Source organism: Caloenas nicobarica, chromosome Z (assembly GCF_036013445.1).
Source record: "Caloenas nicobarica isolate bCalNic1 chromosome Z, bCalNic1.hap1, whole genome shotgun sequence".
Taxonomy (NCBI): domain Eukaryota; kingdom Metazoa; phylum Chordata; class Aves; order Columbiformes; family Columbidae; genus Caloenas; species Caloenas nicobarica.
In genome coordinates this window covers 49,885,926-49,911,921 of record NC_088284.1, presented here as the reverse complement: position 1 = coordinate 49,911,921, position 25,996 = coordinate 49,885,926, and the positions used below count along the sequence as shown (strand labels likewise).

Below are 25,996 nucleotides of genomic sequence, written 5' to 3'. Positions count from 1 at the left end.
CTGAGCTGAAGGCAGTGCCTCCATACAGGTGCTGTTGTTTTTGAAAGCCACTTTTTCTACAGCAAGTTTCAACACCCATGTTTCTGTATGAGAAACAGAGATAGGGCGTTTTGAGTTACACAGAGCATCAATTCCTTCTTCCCTGTCAACCAGTCATGGGATGGAAGCTGCACAGGGAAACTTCTCTAACTAAAACCAGTTAAGTTTCCAAATTCATTTCCACTAAGAACTTGCTACAGGTTAAAGATAAACAACAACAACAACACTAAAACTGGTAATCACCCTCAGGTCTTCTCATCCCCGTACTAATGGAAACAAAATTTAGAAACATCTTATTTTTACTTTTCCTTCCTACTCTTTGTTACCTGACCAGACAGCAAATGTCAAGTTTTATTTTCAGGTGCAGCATCAAAAGCACCAAGCAGCAATTTACTTTTCCCTGCACTGACATGAGCAGAGATTGACATGCTTGGCTCTCACACCTGGCCTGTCACCAGGTCACTGCTGTTTTCTGCTTTCTCCCTGCAGTATTGCACTTGTAGTATGCGGTAACCCACTTTTCTATCCATACTCTTATTTAATTACAGCACACTTAGGCTTCATAGGTCCTAGACAGCAACTGTACACTGATAAGAAATCTTAGTTTTAAGACACACATCTGAAATTCAGCTATGTGCCAGGGTGAATGGCTTAAAAATCATTCCCTGCATCCTCAAAACAGGGCTAGAGGAAACAAGCCAGATAACTGCTTTTCTCTGTTATAGTTATGAGGGGGCCAGCCTGCTTACTTAAGTTGTCCTGCCTACCTGCCACCTCTGGCCGCTTCTGTGTCCCTTGGTCTCCATCTATCCCCACCAGCCCTAACTTCTGCCACTGTGGAACCAGTTAGGGAAGTCAACTGATCAACTTTCACAGGGTTAAAGCCTACTTTGGAGAGCGCAAAGGTCAGGGTAGCTTAAATCCATCCACAACACCTCTTTCAGTAGCAGCATTAGATTGCGTTGGATGAAACGTATGTGCAGCACCACTGGAGACATTAAGTCTGAGCCTTTGTTGGGGAAAAAAAAAAATTGAGTAGAAGACCCCGTAAGTGCATTTTGAATAACCCCAGCCTCATCTCAGGGCCAAAAAAAGAAAAAGCAAGAAAGAGCTGAGGGACTGTGGCCTGAAAAGAAAAACCCTTGAGGACTGAGGGCTGTCTGGGATTTGGCCTCTGATGGACATGATGCAGCTCTCCCCGCTGATGCTGCACAGCATGCACTGGGGGACAGCACCTTCTGCAGGACTGCTTGCTGGAAGAGATCTTGAAAAGACAAAAGTCAGAACCACCCAAGGGTAAGGCTACATCCCCAACAGTAAACGTTGCTCTTTTCCCACTGCAGCATCACTATGAAAACAGATTACTTTGCTCTGCCAGCAGTGAGTAACCAACTACGGTTCCTTCTCATCAGCTAAACCCTGGCCACAAGGGTGTTACCCTTACATTTACTTGCATATTCAGGATACTCAGCCACGTCTGAAGGACTGGCAAAGAGCACGTACCATGAGACAACCGACTGCCCCAGCAAATCCCACATAAATCGGGATATACCACATTCAGGGTCAAAATCCAGAATTCACACCACACTGCAAACGTCATTTTAAATACCCAAGATCTCAACAGGAGATTAATCTCCAACAGCAGACTGCAACTCATGTTTTCTTGGCAAGCACCATGGAAATGCAGTAAAATAGCCTTGAAATTTTTTTAAAAGAATCATTTCACCATAACAAAAACACCTAATGCAAACAGCTTCACTGTCAAGCATTTTAAAAGGTTCAGGGTTTTGCTGTGTTTAAGGTTATGCTAGCTCAGAAAACAGTGGCAGAATTTGGTTAGCAACAACTGGGTGAGTGATCACTAACTCTGTAGTATGAAAAAACAACTCTGACTTCGGGAGAACTTACACAAATTAAGTGAGTGATTTATCACATGCTGCTACATCCATTCTATGAGGTTGTAGAGTATCAATCATAGCTGCTCCTGCCTCAATACAACCCTTGTGTTGATATTAACAATGCAAAGGTCACTTTGACCTTTAGCTAGTAAGGGGGTATCAGTTTGTGGCTGCCTTCTGTACATCTGAGAACACAGGTGCAGATCTTTCAGTATAAATGCTTCAGATTTCACATCAAATTCTGTGTGAGCATGTCAAGAACAGGATTAACAGAAGCTTTGCTTGCAGAACATTCTCATGAGCATTACTGGGATTTTAACTCCTGCCAAGCCTAAAATGAGCTTTTTCTTATGCCAAATGAAATGTAGCAGACAGAATCTTTATTACACTTCATGATTAATTTTTAAGAATCTTGTTTGCTCTATCATTAAGGACATTATGAATCAGAGAGATGTGACAGCTGCACAGTACAGAGGTTCTGCCTCAAACTTTTTTGACAAAAAGTAACTACTGCAAGTTTCTAGCCCTTGAATGCTAAATTTGCGTATTTTAGTATAACAGAAAAGGAGAACTGTAAAATGATACTAAAGCATTACAGGCAAGACAAGATTTATGTGCTCCTTTCAAGGTTCAGGGTTCAAAAGTGAAACTCAAAGCCTTCCTCAGCAAAGCTGACTTCTAAATGCAGCAGCACCCATCCACATCTCATCTCGAAACAGAAATCCCCACCCGAGACCTCTCACAGCTTTCACATTTCAAATGTCATGGTGGAAAAATTAAGTTAAACTCACCCACATGCAAAAAAATAATCCCAGCCTAGAGAGGTACGTCAGAGAATTCAGTGGCAACTAATGTTACTTGTGAACCAGATTTGGCAGAGGTGCACAAGCTGCTTCCCCATATCCCTTTATAACCTTCTGACATTGGCAGCTGCAGATATCACATCACCAAAACATATACAAAGAAAAGAAAAAACACAGACAACATCCTTGAGACAGTTATACCCTCTTTCCTGCTACATGACCCAGAACAGGCAGAGACAGGACTCAAGAAGAAATTGTCATTGTCTATACTCTAAGTGTCATTCTGCATTGCAAAATACCTTTCTCTTCCAAAGTGCATTTAATGGATGGAGCAAGAAACAAACCAAAGTCCCCTTACAGCCTGTAAAATAAATGGGCCCTTTCTATAACAAAAATCATCACTCCATACTAATTCAAATCAACTAAACTTTTAAGTTCAAAGTTATCAGTGGATATATTAATTTCCTAAATTTAAACTGTTATACAGCTCATTTGCTAAAAGTTTGCTGGTTTGCCTTGGTTTTGTTTGCCTTTTTTTTTTTTACTAAGAACAGAGTTAACACAGTAAACAAAATAATGATTCTTACTAAGCATTAGTTATCTTCTCACTCTCCTGTGATGCTTCCCCTAATTTTCTCTAACTGGAATACTAGCTTTAAACTACTGCGAGAGTATTATGTAACAGCAGAGCAAACCAATACCCCAGTATTAAAACGTGAGCTTAACTACGTAGTGTTATTTATGAACAGAGGAACTTCTCACATGCCATCTTCTTCCCAGCAAACTATTACATAGACTTCTTGAAGTCTAGAAATTTTTTTCTTAGAAATTGAAAAACACTTATCTTCAAGTTTCCTACAGGATGTGCTGACTAGCATTGAGAACTTAAATCTTCTAACAATCAGCTTGCTTTTCTTAAGTAGCTTTTGCAGATCTCTTAGAAGTAATCCACAGTACCCAGGAGTACATAGACCGCTAGATGAACATCAGTACTCCAGATTAACAACCATTTATTAACTGTTTTGCTACTGCTCTTCTCTGAATGACAGTTCTCATTATTTTTGTTGCACTATCTGTCTCCTGTTGGACTGTTTGCTTATGGTCCTCACTAATTGCAACAAATATTAAATAGCAAGCTTCATTGAAGCTTCCTTGCTCTTAAAGGCTGCAGACATATTTCTGCTTGGCAAAAATGCTTGTCGTCTTTAACAACAGATTCGCTGTTCAGTGACACACAAGAAACTGCGCTACAGTTTGCGTGCAATGGCCTGAGAAGTCCACTGGCAAGGTCAGCCAACTGTACACCTTAAGGCACGACACAAGCTGCTCCCCATTGACCCAAAACTTCCATGACTCTCCTCTGAAACTAAGTCATTCTGCAGGAAAAAAAAACGTAAGCACTCAAGTACCTATGCTCAACAGCTTCTCTTTCTAACATGGTATCGTGCATTTTACTGTTAGCTCTTTTGAGCCATGGCACTTCAAATATATCTGAATAGGTTAAAGTTCTTAAAATTCTAACAGGCTTTGAAAGACTGGTGGCACATCCAACATTTAAGTGACAGCCTACGGTTATGCAATTTCACTACAGCTGACCCATCCCTCCAGACTTCTAGCAAAACACTGTCACACTGCAGGTCATCTCGGATGATATGAACTGACACCATCCTTCAGCAGGAGAAAAGCCCTTGCTTACTTATCTTTTTGTTAACATAAAACGAGTAACACAAACGTTAACATTTGAAAGTACTGCTTGAGATCAACCTTCTACAAGACAAACTAGTGGAAAGCTAAAAAATTAGGTTTACTTATGTCATTGCTGTAACATACGTGAGATGGTTCACCTTGTTGACGCTCACCTAGGTTCACTACACCACTCCTGATGCACAGGGAACCAAAGATCTCCTACCTCCTGCTGCTTGCCAGGGTATGAGAATGGGTTGCTTCCTTCCCCCTACTACAGGATTTTTTTTGCAGGATTTCCTACAGGAGTCCTTCCTGACCTGAGTGAGGTTTCACAGGACACTTCCTTAGAAAGCATGTCCTAAAGACAATCTGGTCAGATCCTGACCCAGATGAGCTGCTGACTAAATCTCCCTGTGGGCGACGGGTCTTTCCATTCAAGGTCCAGAACTTCTTGATGGTATTTATCTCCCGCCCAACACTTTGGTTTCCAGCTCTCACAGACGTATGTCAGGTTTACCCTTCCCTGACACGTGCCAGTGCAGTTGTCAGTTCCATGCCTGAGAAAGAGTGCAAAAGCAGGGTAACTGCAAAACCACGAGAAGGTGACCATGCTCGGGAAAACAGCTGCTCAGCAGAAAGCCCCACCAGAGGCTCCTGGTGAAAGCCAGGCTCGGGAAGCCAAGAGAAGTGTTACAGTGGACTCAAAACGGCTCTTCTCAGTAGAGTACAGGAACGACAGTTTAAATATGAAAAATTTCACTTACGAGGAAGACTTGAAAAGCCTTCAGCAACTCCATTACAAAGAAGGTGAGAGGACTGCCTACTGACATCCACAGCACTGTAACAAGGATTTTTGTGTCTCTTGTAAAAACTACGATTTGCACCTTTCAGTGACTTTTCACCACACACAGTTTGCACCACTTTCAGCTTAAACACTTAAATGTTTATGTCCATCACCACACAATTTTCTCGTGACATGTAAGCCACGTCATAAGGTTTCAGGGAGGAAAACAAATCTAATAAAATTTTTCTGGCTCCTTAACAAGCTGAGAAGTTGGTGGCACAGCCTGCAAGGATCTCCTAGCTGCCCACCATCCTCCATGCTTCCTAGAGCTGTCTTGTCCCAGCAGCCACTCCTTTACCACCACAGGACTCTGTCAGCTGTAGCCAACATCTCACGCCTGCCATGGGGCTGGGTCACTGTTCTTTCAGTATTTACAAGCAAGGTTAAAAAACACCATCAAGACATCACAGTCTTATGCATATGAATACAAGCAGGTTTGAAAAAGTGCCTGTTCTCACAGGCTGGTCTTTAACAGCTTCCACATGGAAATCAAGCAGACTAACACTGCACTGCATACAAATATCACAGCAGCAGCGGCGATCAAGTTCTGCCACCACCTTACAAGAGTGGGTATCACCTACCTTCTTCTCAACTCATCAGGATAACACACATATAAAAGAGAAGTGGCTGACACAGCAGTGTGTCTGCTTCCCAAGGAGCTGTGGCTAAAACAGCAACCTCAGACTTCCCCTGTGCCCTAAATAAACTCATCTCCACATACTTCTGCTAAGAGGTGCAGGTGCAAGACAGGGCCCCATGCCAGCTCCTCCACTGGCTCCCACGCTGATAGAAGAGCCAAGAGCCAGGTGGGCAACTCTCTTCCACTGTGACAGGGTCCTGTTTCACCATTTTGACTCCTGGACGGGTGATAAATTTTAAGATTGACAAGCAACAAGATGAACTGTCTCTCAGACAGCAAAGTGCATAGCCTGTTCTGGGACACCTGCTGTCATCAACAGGCAAAGACACATGTTTTCAAGAAAAATACATGATCATTTGGATCACTTCACTGCCCAGGCAGGACAAAGCCACTACAACCTCTAGAGCTGGACCGTGTTTCTCAGGTGAAAGGCTCATAACATAAAAGTCCCGTTGTCCTTCACTGCTTGCCCTTGACAGCTGTGAAACTGAGATAAATAAGATCACAAGATCTTAAAGTGATCTGTTAAAGCAGACAAAGCAAACACTTCAATGTGTGAGGACACTGAAGCAAACTGGAAGACATGACCAAAACACAAATCCTGTTACTCAAATCAATAGGTGCAGAGTACAGCAGAAGAGCATGGGAGGTTGTTTCTGCTGTTGGTTTGCCAAATTTAAATGGAAGATTGCAAATAAAAATGCTTACAGAATGTCTATTATTGTCAAACCCCATTTCAATAATGTCAGTCGTTCACAGTCCAAAAGATCAAACTCATTTGGATGAGTAAGGGTGACGGGTCAGTTTTTGAAAGGCCTGGCTGTGACAATTATATCCACAAAACTGCAGAGGGCTGACCACCAGCAGAGAGGGTAGGGCAAATCTACAGGCTGGAAAGTCAAGTATGAGTCAACTCTTGCAGACAAAAGACTCTAGCCAGGCTAGGGTTTAGACAGCATCCAGGACAGGGAGCACAGACCTCAGCTCAGACTCTCAACCTACACAGTGGATGCTGCCCATCAACCAGGACTCAAGAAAGCTAGTGTAAAACTGCCTCACTTTTTTTTAACCCGGACAGTAAACAACTTCTTGCTCATCAGCAGACTTTGCATTCAGCACTAAAGAGGACACTGCAATACAAGAACAGAATAAGCACAGCTTGCTTGGGCATGCAATCCCACACACAGTGATAGCCACAGAGTATAGTGAGGATAGAAAGGAAAATAAAAACTAAATAAATAAAAACTAAATCAGCAAGCTATTTCAGTGGAAAGCTATTTCAGGAGAACAAGACAAAGAATACGTTTTTAACTGGGACACCCTACAGTCTCATCATCATTAAGATCTCATTCAAGGGAAGCAGCAGAGGAGGAACAAGACAAGGAACAGTCAATTGCAGTTACTGAATGAGGCATAACCTGAAGCTACAACTTAAGGCTGCATTCTTGAAGAAGTGGCCTTCCTTCTGCCTGGCTCCGGGGTCACTTCCCACAGCAACTGTGAAGCTGTTCCTACCTATGAGCTCCAGTGCTGACAACTGGCTCCAAGCTGCAGGAGCGAACGTGAAAACATCAGTCCCTTTTCCTTTGCTGCACATTACGAAAGCTCTGGAAACAAGACAAACTGCAACTACAACTAAGGATTATTTATACTCCAGTCTTAGTTTACATTTTATCTTTTTGACATACTAGTTTCAAGGAAGCTGATAATTTACTCTACCAGTGCAGAAAAACATCATTATCACCAACAAAAGATGTCTTCAGATGTTGGTATTATTTGGTCCAAACCAAGGCTGACTGGACACAGGAGGCGCCTGATCTGTGACACGTCTGCAGACAGTCGTCCCTATTCTTCTTCTTCTTAAGGTTCTACAGCTGATAAAAGCTAAACTGAGCAAGCGCAAAAATAGAGTATCTCCATGACTCTAAAACTCAAAAAAAACTAGACTGCAGAGTGGCAATCATTTCTGCCTTCATGGGGAAAAGCCAGAGTCAGAATAAGCTGAGTGAATTTAGTTAATCATAACCACATTAAGCTGTTCATCTCTGTGGCAGAGCGTCCCAGGCTTCACAGCTAACATTTCACTATGTGAATGGGTAGAAACATTCGCTCACATAAGCTGGTTAAATGTGATTCAGTCCAGATGTCTGAATGGCTTAGAAGTCTTTGTTGTGAGATGTTTGCAAAACATCAAAAAAAAAAAAGACAAACACAAATACATGACAGAGTTCCTGTCCAGCAGACGTGCAAGGCCTGGAGTTTAACAAGACTATTTTTGGTGGCACATATTGCTAAACTTGTTGATGTACGATAACTGTAGTTACACAACGTTCAGTTCTTATTCAAAGGAAAGGTGACGATGGGATACAACCTGGGCTGTAAAAGACCTGCCTGTCAGGGTTCCCTTGCCCCTGTGCAGCACTGCTGCACCTCTCAGCAACGAGTAAATGGAGCACAGAAATGACATATGAAAAATGCTGCCAATCCCAAGAGTCTTGGAAAACATCCGATACCCCAAGGGGTGGGGGTAAGTGTTCCACTTAGAGCCTTGATACAGACTGTCAGGTTTGATAAAAGTGTAAGAGGATAAGTCCAAAAAGTACTGAGATAACAAAGGCCAGAATTGTATTTATAGTGGTTCTACTCACCTAATTCTATCAGAATAATAGTACCATCCAGCTCCACTTAGTACCACACAGTTCCGGAGAACACACACAAAAAAATAGTCTTTTAAAAGTAAGTATCATAGACATACAAAACTTAACAGACTCATAGAATCACAGAATCATAGAATCATTTCAGTTGGAAGAGACCCTCAGGATCATCGAGTCCAACCATGCACAGAAGTCGGGGTGAGAATAATGCAGTGAAAACCTCGGAACATGGCCAATAACATGTCGGTAATTCATCCTTCCAAATACAAGGTCATTTTCTTCTCTCATTGTGCAATGTATTGATCCTAATTAAGCACAAATTTTCCTGCAGCAATAGTGGTTAATATGATGTCTGGTTCAGACAGTTTCTGCAACACGTGTACACTACAAATTTACCCTTAAAATGCAACTTGGGGAAAAAAACATGAACTTGCTGTATTACACAAACATGTACACATGCACATGCAAATTCCTGCACAACTATTACACAGAAGTATTTGGTTCAATACGGTGAACCAAATCAATCTACAACCACTTTCATAAATAAAGGCATTCCCCTCACTCAGTGATGTCAAACAACAAATGCGTCTCAATGCCACTGTCCCAGATTACCTGCCAGAGGCATCTTAACAGACTATGGAGCTGAAACCAGACAAGCAGGTTGGTCAGAGCCCAGGTCTTCACCAGGATATACCATATACCAACAGACTAGCCTCTATACAGGTGTTCAGACGTACCAGCAGTGGACTCACCAGTCTTCCTCTGCTACTAAGACAGGCTAATACCTAATTTGTAATAAAGGGGCAAAAGAATGAATATGCAGTAATCAATACTGATAAAATTTATAATTTCAGCAGGATACTGTCTTCCCTGCTGCCAGGTCTATTGCTTCCAAATGTAATTTTTAAAATAACAAATTAAAGGAAATACACAACTCTGAAAGGACTTTAACAGGTACAGAATTTTTTCCACATCTCTGATTTCTCATCTACAAGAACAAAAGCCAGAGTCAATTTCTACTCCTTAAATCTATTCCCATCTTTAAAGCCTAACAGATATTATTCTACTTTTAGTAGGCTATTCAGCTGCAAAAGAAAGATATTGTAACTTGAGAGTATTTGCCTTGACCCAAACCTCAGAAATTTGGCATTTAACTTTAGGCGTAGAAGGGTAGAGAAGACATTGAACATAAAGTACCTAAATACAGCTTAGGTCCAAGCAAAGTAAAAATAAACACTCATGCTGTCCATGCTTAACTTTGATCCACACAGAAAGACTGAAATCGTGAGCAACCAGATTCTTGATATGCTTCTGCCAGAAGTCTTTGAATTTCACAGGAAGAAAGCTACCTTATGTATACCACTGTCATTCACTAGGCATTTATAACTACATTTAGTTATAAATATAGTTTCCCTCAGTGTTCTCCAGAAAAGAAGGCAAAAAAGCAAAACAAACCAGAAGATTTTCACAGAATCACAGAATGTTAGGGATTGGAAGTGACCTCAAAAGATCATCTAGTCCAATCCCCCCGCTAGAGCAGGAACACCTAGATGAGGTTACACAGGAAGGCGTCCAGGCGGGTTTTGACTGTCTCCAGAGAAGGGTCTCCACAACCTCCCTGGGCAGCCTGTTCCAGTGCTCTGTCACCCTCGCTGTGAAGAAGTTTCTTCTCAAATTTAAGTGGAACCTCTTGTGTTCCAGCTTGAACCCATTGCCCCTTGTCCTATCATTGGTTGTCACCGAGAAGAGCCTGGCTCCATCCTCGTGACACCCACCCTTTATATATTTATAAACATCGATGAGGTCACCCCTCAGTCTCCTCTCCTCCAAGCTAAAGAGACCCAGCTCCCTCAGCCTTTCCTCATAAGGGAGATGCTCCACTCCCTTAATCATCTTCATGGCCTTTGTGGCAAAGAACAGAACTATATGAAATGTTTAGGGTTGAGGAGTGAAAAGCAAAGCAGCTAGCAGACCTTACCAAGATTTAAATCATGTGCGGGAAGTTTAACTATTAAATCTTCAATCTTTTGCTTTAATTCATGCCCATCAGTTTAGATAACAGAGGCACCACTCTCTTCACCTATTGTTTGAAGGTACATGGACCAATTGTTTTAAATAAAATTGTTGTGCAAATATTCTTGCTACCTGCCACACGTTTGGGATCGCAGTGTAAAAGCAGTTGCTCTAGCCAATTTTCACCCAAAAGCAGCAACTGCTCTCCTTGCTCCTAAAGAGAATTTAATGAAGCCATCTGCTCATGGCTGAGACTATTCTAAAAACATCCTGCATTCTTCATGCTCCCTTTTACAGTTCAAAGCCTGGCTAGCATCCCAAGCTACAGCCTTTGCAAAAAGCAAAGCAAGAAGCAGAAAGAAACATCACTGAAAACATTTTGCTCTTACGTATGTTAAAATGCTTCAGTATCTTCATATATCATATGCAGGTATCTTATTATTGACAACATTTTGGCAATATTTGTATTTTAAAGAATCACAATAGAATAGTAAATTGCAATGTGCATACGAAATTGAATCTTGCAACGCTTGTTTTTAAGTATTTGAATATGTTATTTGGTAAAGTAAACAAATGTCCAATCAAGGAAGCTATCTAACTGATCCATATTTTTAAATTACCTCAGTGCTACAGCCTCATATAAGCACAACCAAGAAATGAAGAACTTATGTTCATCTAGTTTCCAAAATCTCTATCCAACCCACCTGCAAAATACCAACCAGGAGACAGACATTTAAAACAACTGCTGTACAGGCTATGGGAAAGGGCTCTCATTCCACTTACCTGCCACACACCTGTGACGGCCAGTTCCAGCTGTCAGGATATTGCCTGTCCTACAGGGATGTACGGGATCAGGGTACTGAAGAGGCACACCTGGGTGAGAACAAACCCTGAGCACAGATAGGTCTCCTACATTAAGTTACTGCTTTTACACAGAGCACAGACACATAACATGTATTGACTTTTAACACTTCCATACTTTCATCTTCCCATCTGTTAGCACCCCTCTGGCAGCAGACTTAAAACACGATTTTTCAAGGAGATATATTGCAGCACAGGATTAACTTCTGCTGCACCTGGCAGTATAAGTAAGCACAAGTGTGCTTTTCCAACTGAAAAAATACATTTTTTACTCACAATGCAAGTTCAAAAAGGTAAAAACCTGTTCCATTGTGTTTCCAAGACGACTCTGAAATTAATAGTGCTGTAAGTCATCTAGGAACAGAAAATGCATTCATCACGGTACCAAGCACAATGGAGCCTTCAATTTTGCCTGGTGCTTCTAGATCACTTTCCAACACAATTAATTGTTGTGTTCAGTTACAAACAAAACATCACCAAAAATACACAACCCCCCCCCATGAAGAGCATAATAAAAACCAGAGAACTTTATCTGCAGGGCAGGAGAGCCTACAGACACCAACCAAGAACAAGAGCTTGAATACATAACATGCATGTTTTGAGTTTCATTTTTTTCATAGCAAGACTTTCTGGGAGGCAAGGAACAAGAAATGGGAAGAATCTCTCTTCTAATTTTTTTTTTTTTTAATGGCAGTTTTCAAAAAGCATAGTTTCTCAGTGGGAGTCACACCTAACATACTAAGACTACATATTCAAAATTTCAGTAATCATCTGGTGCCAAGGACAATTACGGCAGTACCATAGGCAAAAATCGGAGTAAAGCTGCTGTAAAAATTTCAGCAAAATTCCACACCAAAACTTGAGTGTGAACAGTTGCTCTGCTCTTGCAGCACTGAGTGACAAAATCCCAGTTCTGTGCTCACACTTCAGAACATTTTGTCAAATAGCTGCTTCTTCACAGAGCCAAGCCTCTTGGAGCATGAAGAAAACGAAACAATGATCTCATTTACATTTTTTTCTCCCAGATTTCTCTGTAATAAAAAACAGTCCTTGGCTTGTATTTATTAAAAAGGTGTGCCTTCCAACTTTGGCCTTTCCACATTCATAGAGCAATGAAAGCAAGGCTGTCATTTTTAGATTTCATAGCAGGGAGAAGCAAAGTAGAAATGGTACTGCAGTGACTAAGGCATCTTTTTATTTTCCACCTCCCCGCCCCCTACCCTGGCTCTGGGATTCTCCAAAAGCAAGCGTGCTGCTACTGTCACAGCCATAGCTAACTCATCTGAAATAATATGTCTCTGACACAGACATCTCCTAAACTAGGCCAAAGCTACCAAAGAGACTTTGTAAGCTCAAAACTCAACTTCTATGAGAAGTCAGTTCTCCCTATTGCAAACGGTGCCATTTCCTCATTCTGCACGTTAAGTGCCTGAAACTAGAGGTTCATGAAAAACAAAGCAGAAAGCACCAACAAGGTGCCATGGATGCTGAAGATGCACAGCATCGCCTGTTCCAAGCCGCGAGACCACCCCACAAATCAGAGGGAAACGGTCTAAGCAGAGCGTTTGCTACACACAAACGCGCAGCTCTCTTCCTCTGCAGTGGCCTGAGAAATTGTGTTCTGATGGCAAAAGCTTTACTTACTGACCCGCTTCAGCCTCACCCTCTATACGGTAATGCACACCTGTCAGACAGACGGCAGGATGGGCCTTGCTACAGATCTGGACACCAGAACTGCAAATACATCCAACACGCTGTGCCCTCCATTTCCATGGCAGTCCCTAAACACTCCTGGTTTCAGGTCAGACAACAGGCAGTCAAAAACACGTACCTCATCACTGTGCAGAAGGGAAGCAAGGGATGTTCTCATCAAAGGTGGCATGGGAGTCTGTGCTTGGTAGACAGTGGCTACTTAGCAAATTACTGCTCAAACAGCACCTTCATTAAACTCCTCTTCCTCTTCTCACATACAAAGGAAATTCCCAGCATCATCCCCTGCGACATACTGTGCCAGCGTCGGCTACATGCGAAAAAAGGTGACTTTCCCTACAAACACAGCAGAAAGAGTGCTCCCCCTCACACACCTCCTTTTTAACCAGGGATCCTTGCTAAAAGGATTAAGGCAGGAACCCATACTGCTGCTACTTTTAGCCATTCTCATACCTGACATGTTTTGGAGAATATCCTTCTGGCATATATAAAAACAAGTTATTCAAAAAACACATTTTCCAGGCCAGTGTTAGAATCACATCTGCATAGGCAAATTCCTCCCCTCCCTTGCTGTCTGATCAGTGTTATTTATCAAGGATTAAAGAGGTTGTAAACTACCAACTGCTTGAAGTTTGCTCAGTCAGAAAAACCCCAAAGCTCACTTGTTTGAAGTGTGTCAGGCAGGAGAGCAAAGAGAATTTGAACAAGTATTAGGAGAGTATTAATGGAGATGCAGAGAATTGCCAGCAGCAGAGACAATCACCTTTCCATCTCCACAACCGGGTACAGAATGTCATCACTCAAGGGACCAAAAGAACAGGACCAGACGCACAAGCAGAAAAATTCATAGGAGACTGTATACAGCCACCAGGCCGATAGTGCTTGGAATGACATTTCAACAGCAGAAACTACGTAGCTTAGATGCTAGTATGAGAGATGCAGAAAACTACGTGTGTGCAGGGTTTTTTCCCCCCCCACCTTGTTCTTAGAGACAAATGAAAATAGTAAATTTCAAGTTTCTGTTGATTTAAGAAATTTATGCAACAGAAAAACTAAGCCACCTGCTGTTGTGGGGAGAAACAGAGGTTGTGACGTATCATTTTTCAGCCAGATTAGTTTCCGAATGTAGCCACTGTACAGCCAGCCAAGTTTTAATACTAGTATGGGGAAACAAGTAAGAACTCATTTAACTGCAGATTTTCAAGAAAAATATGCTCTATTTCTTTCACTGTGCAGAACTACAGTTTTGGAAAGCGTTAAGGCTTTGACTGAAATTCTGCCAACCTGAGAAAATAGATTGGAAGCTACCAGACTAGTTGCTGCCATGGAACAAAGCATCTTTAATGCGTTCCTTACAAGATGGGGTTTCCATTGATCCACCAGACTCTTTAATTTGTACTTGCATAAGGGTACCTTTTCAGTCTCCTGTATATAATTTTCCTTCTGGCACTTGCACAAGAAACTTGACATGAACTCTGAAGCATGCCTCTTCGGCTCACAGCACACATGGGGTTAATCAGCTCCTAGGGCACTCTCGCTAAGCAAGTGAGAAAGCGCTGCCAAACACCAACTTATTTTATTTGAACTCTGTGTAAACTTGTGTTTGAGCTCCAGTGAAGGTGAGAAGCATACAGAAAGGCTCTGAAAGTCCCATGCTAATGCCAGAGGACTGAATAAACACGAGTGCAAATGCAGGAGCTGTGCTTCTGTGACACACAGGTAGGAGTCTACTTCAAAAACACCAACCTGAGCATCACTGAAACACGCTCATCACCCACAGCTAAAAGGCTTCTGATCTACAACAGTATCGACAACATGTCAAAGCCTGTACCACAGATGCACTAAAAAGCAGAAGATCTGGAGTTCAGACAGCAACGCTTTAACACAGATCATGCCGTATTTGCTCTCCTCCCACCCCAGGCCTTGTTTCGGTCCCTTAAGCGGACAGACAGTGTGGGCTTTAGGTGCCTCCAAAGCCTGTCTCTGCAGCAGTGCACGGGAGATGCGCAGCCTCTGTTACTCCACTCCCAGCACCAGCCTCGAGGTGAGCTGCTCACAGAGGGTTACAAATCACTGAACGGCAGGTCTCACCACAGCCCCACTCAGTTCCAATGCTGGTGAAGGCTACCAGCCTGTGGCAGAGACCTAATGCTTCAAAACGGACAGCAGCAGGACCCAAAAAGGACCATTGAGGAGAAGAGAAAGGGACAAGTCTCCTGAGCTGAAGCCTGTTTGTTTACTTCTGTTTGTCTTCCAGCTTCACTGACTTTGGAATGCCAAAAGCCATTTGAGTGCTGTGAGATGGAGCAGATAAACCCCTGAACCACAAGTCTACAAGTACAATTTCTACCACAAGTTGGTTTCGCTACTTGGATATCACAGAAAGAAGTATTAACAAGCACCGTTTGCATGTTTAAACTTTACTCGCCACATGTCGAAGACCAAGAATGTACCATACAGGATGATTTACAAAACCAAGGCAACTGGTATGGCAAACACACAAAGGACCTGCATTATAATTACACAAGTCTCACAGCCCTCACCCTGATGCAACTTGAGGGAGCAAGTACAGAGTGCAAGAGCAAACAAACAAACAAAATCTATCCGAAAAACACAATTCCTTGAAGAAGAAAAATTAAATAAACTATTTCGAAATAAACTAACGTTTAATCCACTACGTCCATCTCAGTCACACAAAGCTAGACTGGTATCCTCATCAGAAGATCCTAAATGCAGAACTGCTGAAGAAACAGGTAGTGCAATGTGTAACTAATGGCTGCCCTCTCCAGATCAATGAACAGTGGTGGACTGACCAAGACGTGTGGTACAGCCACAGCAGCTGAAGATGACAGAAAATGCTGCTTCCTACCAAAGCCGTAGTCACAAAAGCTTAGAGCTGCCAAAGAAAAAGTTAACATACAACTCAAGATCTTCACACACAGGCATTTCATTAACCTTTACTCTTCATGCTATGCACCTCTGAGTAATGGATATGTGATACTTCATTTCAAAAGGTATGTCTACCTCACTACAAATGTACACCATCAGGGGTTCCCAAGGTCGATTTAGGTGGGGTATTACCATCTTGAGAAGTAGAAACAGGAGGTCTGTGATTAAAAGCCTGTCTAAGGGTAGACAGTACTCATTCACTTCCCTGTCGCAAGAGATGGATGCTAAGCCTGTCATTCAAAAGTGGAGCTTGAGAGCAGAGAGATCATCATTCACAGCTTCTGGCATGAGTCTAACTTTTCTGCCGATCAGTGGATTTCTGATGTTGCAATTCATACACCAGTCTGAAAGGTTTCTAAGGCAGAGAGGACTAAATATTCCTGTAGGTTAGTGTATCACTGAGCGACAGGCCTGCTAGCACAGTTCAAATGAACAAACTGTACTAACACTTTCCACTGTACTAACAGACTTTCCATTAATTAAAGCTGACGGTTCTTTGCCCATCAGGCAACAGCGCATTCAGGAGCCATCACATAATGAAACCATTGTTAGTCTTTCCTTTACATATTCAACTGCAGAACAAAGGTGATGGTTGTACAGTCAACAAGGACTTGAACTTCTGCAGGTGACATTGCTTCTCAACAAACTCACCAGAAAGAAAGAAAGAAAGAAAAAAAAAAAAGAAAAATATCTTGCCCTGAAAGATGAGGTGAAAACCTTAGAAGAAGAAAAAAGCTATTGTCACTTTTTTACTGAATAGCACCCTTTCAAAAGCATCATCAGTTTAAGTTCAACATCATACCACTTAGCTACTATCATTATCAGAAAAAATAGCACAAAATGCCTCCCAAGGAAGGACAGCTTACCCTCCTTTCCTCCTCCGAAGTTGTCACATTTAGTGTTCTTTTGCAAGTTCTCAAACATATGAATAAAATACGACATTTTGACATTTTAATACGAGACAAATGTCTCAAGAAATGAGATATCCACTCCTTCCAAAACACTTGTGATACAACAGTTATTCTTTAACAAAAAATAGACATCACAAGAAGTTGCAAAACACTTACCAGAAGGAGAAGGCAAGGAGAAGGTTCCTTGCATAAAGAAATGTATGGGAGATTTCAAACTTGTGGTGGCGTTCCATGAATTTGTACAATGCATTTAAAAACAAAAATCAATTCATATTGATATCAACATTGTTTCTAAATCCTGATGTTTTATCAACCACACAAACTACAAACAGCAATCACTGCTGCCATAACGTGAGGACCAACTCAAAAGAGCAAAAGAAATACTTTCATCCCACTTTTCCTGAGAAGACCAAAACAGATCAAAGAACCTCCAAAGCTTCAGAAATGAGCAGAGAAAGAAACCTCTGAACAAAAATAAATAACAGGGTAAGACAAGTAAAGGGCCTCTAATGATAGTGATTTATTCTATCACAGACTGTTAGTGTCAGTTTATGTAATGAGCCCACACAATTTAGGAATTCATGTGGGGAGAAAATGTTTTCCAGTTAGCAATATGGATCTAGGCTGGCTGATGTCAAGTGCCTGTAAGTGAGGAAAATGACAGATGAAGACTTTAAACAATGGCTTAAAATTCATTATGCTTTATGACCCTAAGTTTATGAAGGTGTGCTTTAATGCTGTCTTCAAAATAAACCAAAAGAAATCAGAAGAACAGATGTAAGCTGTAATTCTCTCAAGTATCTCTCTCTCTCACTTTCCAAACATCTCTGCTTCTAAATTAGAGTACAGAAGAAATGATGTATGAAGCTGAAACACAGAGGTAGGTAACACAGCCGCCGTGAATTAGAGAGGGAGAAACCTGTAACCAATGAAACAAAACCACAAAGGACAATTATACCTGTTAAGCATTCGCAGGATGGAAAACACTGATGGAAGAAACATGCAGCTACAAAGCCAAAACCCATCACTGAAAATCAGCTTGCCCTCCTGGGTAACAGAGTCTGCTGAATTCCTCCACAAGTCAGCTGAACTGAAAATCTGTTCTTAGGAAAGGAGACACTCGCCAGCATACAGCCTCTTGCAGAGGTAGAATCCATCACCAATTTTCTGCTACATAAGGGTGGTTTTTTTACTGGTCTGAAATGCCTGCCTTCAGCTTTCAAATATCAGAGTCCTACGTACCTCACCCTGAGGAGCCACCTAAATTTCTCCTCCCCATCATTTGTATTTACCAATTTATGGCCATTAGCTTTTCTTTGCTAAATTACATGGGTAGCGCTTCTTGAATTTGTCCCACTACATTTTCTAGCACTTAACAACCCTTCAGGACTTGGGTAATACCCTGTACTTGTCCACAGGCAAACAAGATAATAGCCAGAGACTAAATCAAGTTGTTTATGAGCTTAGCTAAATTGATATGCCTTACAAGCAAGACAGAATAAAAAGATATATAGAGACAGTTCACAATGATTAAGACACTACAAAAAAAAAAAAAACCCAAACACCTGAACTTTCAATTTTGTCCTTGGCAGCAGCTTTTAAATTTGTTTTTTTGAGACATTCAGATAATGGCTGTCCAAGACCTCATCTTCCCAAAAGTCATGATTCAGACCAGCAGCCTCCAGGGCTATCAGTACTGGGCTCCTCTGATGTCAAGCAACTTAGGCAGCTCTAGAATTACTGAAATTAAGAAGCCTCCAGCAAGCATTTACTCTCCAGAATCTGTAAGACACAGAGATGCTCTTGGGGCATAAGTAAGGCCACATCTTGAGGTTTTTGTTTGTTCTGTTGGTTTTTGTTGTCATTGTTTTGGGTTTTTTTGTGTTTTGTTGCTGTTGTTACTGTGGTGGTGTTATTTGGGGTTTTTTTGCGGGTTTGTTTTGTTTTGGTTGGTTGGTTTTGGTGGTGTTTTTTTCCCCTTTCTCATTAAGTAATGTAACTTTAGCCAGATCAGCACAGAAAGAGCACTCCTACAGCAGGAAGCAAAAATTAAGTTTTAGGGCACTTCTGCCTAAGTACTGCCATGGGATAAGCTACTGAGACAGTTACAACAGATTTTTCTCATGACACAACTTTGACCATACCATGAATACACATACTTCTCCTCAAGCTGAGCCCAATCCTCATATTGCTAAAATGCAAACAAGAAGTCCTTCGTCCTCCTATTCCCATAACTTACAAAATACATTAAAGTTTCCAAGGGGAAGGGAAGCAAATGGGATCAAGAAAAACAAAAATTAAGCCTTCTGGCTCATTTCCTTCTTCCCTTTTCATCCATTACAAGCCAGCAAACCTCTTGCCTTCATCACTCAGCAGAAATCACTCGGCTTAATTACCACCTGCACTTACCTTCTTCAGGCAGCACAGATCCCAGCACCTTCCCCTCAGCTGAGTTTCAAAATGTTACATGGACAAGAGCAAAATAAGATTTCAGTACAAACAGGTGGGAAGGTGAAGGGAGCCCAGACACAGCGCTAGAGGGGCTGGGGTCCCCCCACACCATGCTGCTTAACTCTGCATATGCCCCCCGACGCAGCCCCGCAACCCCCTGTCCCCTGCTAGATCCAGCCCCTGTGCACTGCAGGGACCAAAACAGAGCGGAGACAACAAGGGAAGAGAAAGGGTGTTGTGTTTTCCCGGTTTGGGGGACCATTTTTGTTTAGAATATGGCTTATTTAAGAAGTAACTGACGTCATCTCGGTTCAGTACTCCAGTGGCTCAGGAAGGCAGAGGCCATGGGGATTTAAGGTAGCAGCTACCATGTCTGCTTTAGAAAGCTCCTCAATAATACAGGTTAAAGTATCTACTAAAAAAAAAATAGGCTACAGAAGCCAAAGGATTTCAGGAAAGAGCTCAGCAACACCAAAATGCGAAAAGCAGAAATAAAATCCTACACAATACTGTATTGTAAGAGAGCCCAGCAAATTGCAGAAACCTAATGGTCCAGATGGCACGAGTTAGCATTTGGAAAAAACCCATCAGTTTGGACAAAGAATACTCTCAAATAACATAAAAGAAAACCTTATTAATGATATTGTTACCCAAAAGTGACAGAGCCCAACTCTCATGACAGGTCTTGTCATCAGCTGCTACCACACCCAACTCCTCCAAGAAGGCATCTTACTCATTAACCTGCTTTTTGATGCCATGTTAGATGAATCCTGTTTCTACAGACACAGAGGCCATTCACAGCTCTTCACCAAGGGGAGACAGGCCACCAAGGGTGTTGTGAGGGACACAGTCCCACCTCCCTGGGCTGGCAGGAGCAAGCCCTGCGCCAGAGGTGTTTGTTCGCTCTCCCTCCTCTGTGCTGGATCACAGGCCAGCCTGGATCCACATGCTCACAAACCGCCATGTCGGCTGCTCGCCACACAAGTCAAACCACGTCACGCAACACCCTTCCCCCGAAAACCACAAGGAGGGCAAAAGATGGAGTTCTCACCTCCCAGAGGCTCAGGGGCTGCTCCCTCTGGCAGCCAGCGCGGGCCGGGAGGGAGCAGAGGGGTGTGCGGACACATACTCATTGAGCCGGCGCTCAGGACGGAAAACACGGTGTCGCGTAAAAACTTGTTATGAGGCACAAATTACTAGAAACAAAGGCCGTTTCTGTAGCGGTGCTGAAAGGAGCTGCAGCAGCACTGCACCTCTCTCAATCATTAACCGAGGGGGAAGGAAAACAACATGCTTCCCGCCCATCAGTCTGATCAGACCGGAGCGGGTCCTGCCAGCCCCGTTCAGGTCCAGCAGCCCCTCACAAAGGTCAGAGCTCCATGGCAGGGAGACGGCGCTGCGGGGGCACGGCTCTCCTGTCACACCACCCACAAGCAGGGAAGGGCCATTCTTCTCCGGTGGCCGTTCCTCCCTGTCCCTCAACGCCTGCGAGAAAGGCACAGAGGCCACAGAGGCCAGCCTGCTGCCAGCAGGCTGACTTTGCTACGTCCAAATCCACACACGTACGAGGAAGGACAAAAAATTAGCATCACGATACCAAAAAGTTATCACTGTCGAATGCAAGAAGGTTAAGTAACTCCACACCTAATTTAGAATGAAAATTAAACCCACGCTCTCCAAAAAAATTCCTCAGATGATACAAACTGGAAGAGCCTGCCGTTGCATCGGTAATTACACCCTCCTTGATGGATGCCCTGCCGTGTTTCTGTTTGGTGCCACCCCAGGTCCTCACAACATCTCATATCCATGATCAGCCTCTGGTTGATGCAGAGGACTCTGGCCACACTGAGCCACCAGCTGCTGGCCAACACTACTGCAACAACCAGGGTCCCTACACAACAGACATTAAAATACCGCGCAGAAGAAGGAAGGAGGTCTGCAGATATCAGCTATCATTGATTTAGGCATAGTATCAGACAGTTTTATCATTTTAAGAAACAGCTTTCTTCAATATTAAACCATGCAACTGATTTATTGGACCCTTAAAAGGCATCTTATCCATAATGAATACATTAACTCAGTGTGTTTCACATTAAGGATCAACTTTCTTTTCCTAAGGGACACAAAGACAGTTCACATTTTATACCTCCAAACTCTGCCTTTCACTTAGAACCTGACTGACAAACACTTTTTGAACTAAGAATAAAGAAAATTTTTTAAAAAAAGGCTAAAAAACCCCAACTGTTAACCAGTTCCAGCTTTGAAGAAACCCAGCTGATCTACACACTCTTCTGACCCATGAACACATAACAACAGTATACACCTTGTAAAAGGAGGGGGTACACTCGCCATTCCCAAACCTTACTCCACAAACATATTCTTTGGACTGGTTTTATTTCAAATAGTACAAAGACAACCAATTAGGAGTTTAAAGTGCTAGATAAACATACTCAAGTACATTTTGTTCTTCAGGCACTCTTCAACACACAGATTCAAGACTCGTGATGCCTATAGCATCCCTTCCTTCAGGAAGATGACTACAGAGAAGAAGCTGTACACCATTCTGTCCCTATGATGCAAGTTTTGATACAGAAAGGTTTCTGTATACCTAAAAATAAACACGTCAAACCAAGGAGTAAATTAAGACCCTCATAATTAAACAGCTGTGGTTTCTAACACTTTTTCTTAGATTTTTTCCACCATCCAAAAACAACCAATGCTCTCGTATAAGACCAATCATGCTATATTTATGTACTACATGATTCTTTGAAAAGTATATCAATCCACAGAAAGTAGAAATTATAATAATACAGAAACTTCTGCTTTTAGCCTACTTACCTAATAAGTAGTCCAGCATTAAGTCAACTAGACCAACAAACTTCAGGGCAACAGTCACATAAGGGTGAGCTAAAGCAAGATAGTTGTGTAGCAAACCACTGCCTACTGTCTGCAAATTACTGAATGACTATTGCCTATTAAAATCAGCAACTTGCTCAACATAATTAAAAAGAATATAGGCTGGAAGCAGCATATTAAATCTTGGGGAAACTACCTAAGCAGCAGAATGTGAGTGGTCAAAAAGCACCACCTGCCAACAAGAACACAAACACAGACTACACCCCCCAGTTCACTGGTAGTAAAGCGATTAATCGCAGGGAGCTGGTCAGTGTTGGAAAGCATACCCAAAAGCCTACAGACCAGATTACACCGTATTTGCTTACCTTACGGAGAGCCCTCCTCTATGACGAAAGTCCATTTTTAAAACAAGACAGCCTGCAGAACAAATGCCACCTACTGAGAGCAAACTAGAGGGTAAAAATGTGTGCTTGAACAAAATCGATTGCTAACCTGAAATGAAAATCAGAGGGAAAACAAAATACACAGCCTGCTCTAAGAAACTGTCAGCAAGAGACATTAGGGTGCTGGATACTGTTATTGAACAGAGCCGTAACAGAAGCCAAGGAGCAGAGATCACCAAGCCATGAGGCAAAGACACTGGCATGAAAGGAAGAGGACATTGTGCAATGGGTCTCCTACACCCCGTCCTCTGCAATTCCATCCTAAAACTTCGGGGGAGAGAAGAGATAACCTGACAACTTGTCATCACAGAGATCATAATCTCTTGCTTCAAGGTGAGGAGGGGAATTAAAATTATTTTCTCCTTTGGTGGCTGCCAAGGAACATGACCTACAATTCCACACTAGATAACAACTGAAATAAAACCAGTGTTTATGAAATATTTTTATCAGCTGAAAGAAATTGTCACTTCAGTGAAGTCGGATTCACCCCTAATTTGTTGATGCCCATTTGCATGCCCCAGCTCACCGCAGCGCGGATCACACCGTGGTTTCACCAAGACTCCTCTTGCTGGCAAAACCAGCTGAAACAGCTCCTGCCCCAGTGCAGGGTGCCGCTCCGTCGCTGGGGGGCTGCACCATCAGCAGCGACGTGGCACAGGCGAGCAGCTGCACCACTGCTTCCCAAGAGGCTGCATGTGAGCAAGGAGAAGGAGTGGGAACTGGCAAAAGAAGTTTAGGCTGGCTTTTCTGGCGTATGCAACGACAGTGGCACACCAACATTGAGAAGCGCAAGCCTCCACGAATGTGATGACCACCTGAATCATGTAGAACACCACCACTGCTGCACTCTAGCTAGTCTAACGAGCAAGCAGAGACATTAAATATAAGCATGTGTGTTCACAATAAAACAGTTTTATTGCATGATTTTCCAGCTACATTCAAACAATACATAAAATCATGGCGGAGAAAAGAGCAACTCTGTTTTCACCCATGATAAAGATGGACTCACAGGTAAGCCTATGTTTGGAACAACTACACTGTCCTTCCAGTAAGGGTTTGTGTTCATGCTCCACAAGCCTCAAGCCACACTGACATCTGACTTAGCCCGGAGGAGGAGAGCACAGACACCAGCACATCTCTAATGACACGGACAGGCCATGTGCCCAAGCCACCATACCACTGCGTATTCTCCCTACCCTGGCAGCACCACCATGGCTAACCCCAGCTTAGCTCCTCACTAGGTCTTTCTTAGGAGCGTGCGGCACCTACATGCCCCGAGAGCCTCTAAGGCGAATAGTTAGCCCAAATATGGTCCTTCATTACATGATGGTCAGTCCACCCCAAGCTGCAGGCATTCCTGTACATCCCGATGCACAGTGCGGTAGACTACACTGGGCTCAGCCTGGCCTTCCTGCCTGTGGTGCAGTACTCATATATATTATCAATATAGTGATAAAAACCCGTAAAACACTGCAAAAACCTGCAGCACCTTTTCTCATGGGTTTTTGTGTACATGTAACTAATATGCAAAAAGAGTCATGCCAAGGCAAAGGGCACACTTCTTGCTATAGTTGAGGTGGAGTGTCTGAGTATTACTGGTGGTTCAGAAACCATCATCATACTTGAGTAATCTTTGTAAACAAAAAAAGCATCGTAATGTAGACTGCCTGGGTACACACTGCTAACAAAGATGAAGGACAAAAAAGGTCACAAAACTAAGAGAGTTTCAAATAACTGCTTTGGACAGAAATCTCGGTACAACATAGAGATTGCAAAATAAGGAACATGTGGGTTTTTTTTTTTTGAGGGGGGGGTGTTTTGTTTGTTTTGTTCTGTTTTTTTAAAGTACCGCAAGATACTATACCTCTACCTCAATTTGTGATTAGGACTCTCTTAGTAACATGTGCTTCAGGATTATAGATCCACCTCCCCCCGCCCCTTAAAATCAAGTTTCAAGTTTGTGGACCAGATCCAAGGAGCTGGTTTCTATGCATTCCTGAGGGAGAAAGGGCTATAGAAAAGCCTTTTATTTCTGCACGTATTTCCCAGAAGACCTAACTAATGCAAAAGGAAACGTATCAGGCTTCTTCAATGGGGGGAGGGCGGGAAGGGATTAACACATTTCATGGGCAGAGTGTGTGCAAGTGGGGAGGGGCAAGCACTTCAGCGTGAGCAATTAAATGCAATTCTTTTGTAAACGTTACGATAAGATAGTGAAAATACCCTTTTCAACAGAAAACCCTACTCAAGGGTGCCTACCCTTGACTAAACATCAAGGTAAATTGCGCTGAAAACCAGACTGTCACTAAAAGCTACTGTGAAGGGGGACACTTGAGGCTGAAACGTACTCATGAGAATCACCCCTTAAGCACGTCAGCATCATGAAGTTAAAGGCATAAGTATAGGACTGCACGTTTTCATTGCAAGTCAGCATCACCTGCTAGCAATGGTTTCCTCCTCCTAAGCTGATTTTATACATACTTCTCTGCAAAGCATTTCAAGAACTAACCAAGGTTGGTTCCCAGGTTCAGAAACACACTTTAAGATAAGATCCATTAAAAAAAAAAAAAGGTAATCACTAACAGAGGAACTGTTCCCTATACTAAAATAATTATAGAAAAACTAAATGAAAGTTTGTTGCTCCACAGCGAGGACTTCTGTTGCTGCGTGTACTTCACTGCCAAAGCATACCAACAGGCAATGCACCACGCTCATTTCGCACCACCTCACATCTTTGGGGACCCTAATCCAGCCACCACATACAACACTTGCCAGCTGCAGTGTGCTGCCTCAAGCCTCTGCTGCCCATCACAGGTCAACTGCTGCTCTCTTTGGAGCTTCGTCTTCCTTAAAACACCTCCCTCCCCCTTCCTAGCAAAAGTAAGACTTAAATCAGACATGGGCTGAGTTTGCAGAAGGTACACGTTGCTTTTATTTTTACAGTGAGGAGAGACAGCAGAGCACGCTGCTCCAGCTCACAGGTTAGTATACACTTCCCAACATACAATTAATTGAACAGGAAGCTTGATTCAAGTTTTGCTGCACTTGCTGGTTCAGAAATTCCTACTCCACCTGTATTTAAACACTGTTTTCATGTTAATATAGCATGCAACTACTACAGCTCTTTATTCACACTAAATAAAAACAAATTCATTCCCAGTTATTTGGCATTAGTATTAGTTAGGTGGTGAGCTAGTAAGCATTGTATTTAAAACATTTCATGAGTCAGAGACAAAAA

The 25,996-nt window shown here is 42.5% G+C and overlaps 1 protein-coding gene across 11 annotated transcripts in view; it reads right to left on the bottom strand.

Annotated features, from left to right (window-relative positions):
* The window catches only part of SEMA4D (semaphorin 4D), a 96,622-nt gene that overhangs the window by 48,428 nt on the left and 22,198 nt on the right, over positions 1 to 25,996 (bottom strand). The window contains exon 1 of one of the 11 annotated variants that reach the window (XM_065656584.1): positions 11,361 to 11,432. The exons of 9 other annotated variants lie outside the window; for them this stretch is intronic. The gene's annotated coding sequence lies outside the window, so the exon portion shown is untranslated. Of the gene's footprint in view, positions 1 to 11,360; positions 11,433 to 25,996 lie in introns of those variants that run through there. One more of the 11 variants, XM_065656589.1, reaches the window with a different exon arrangement.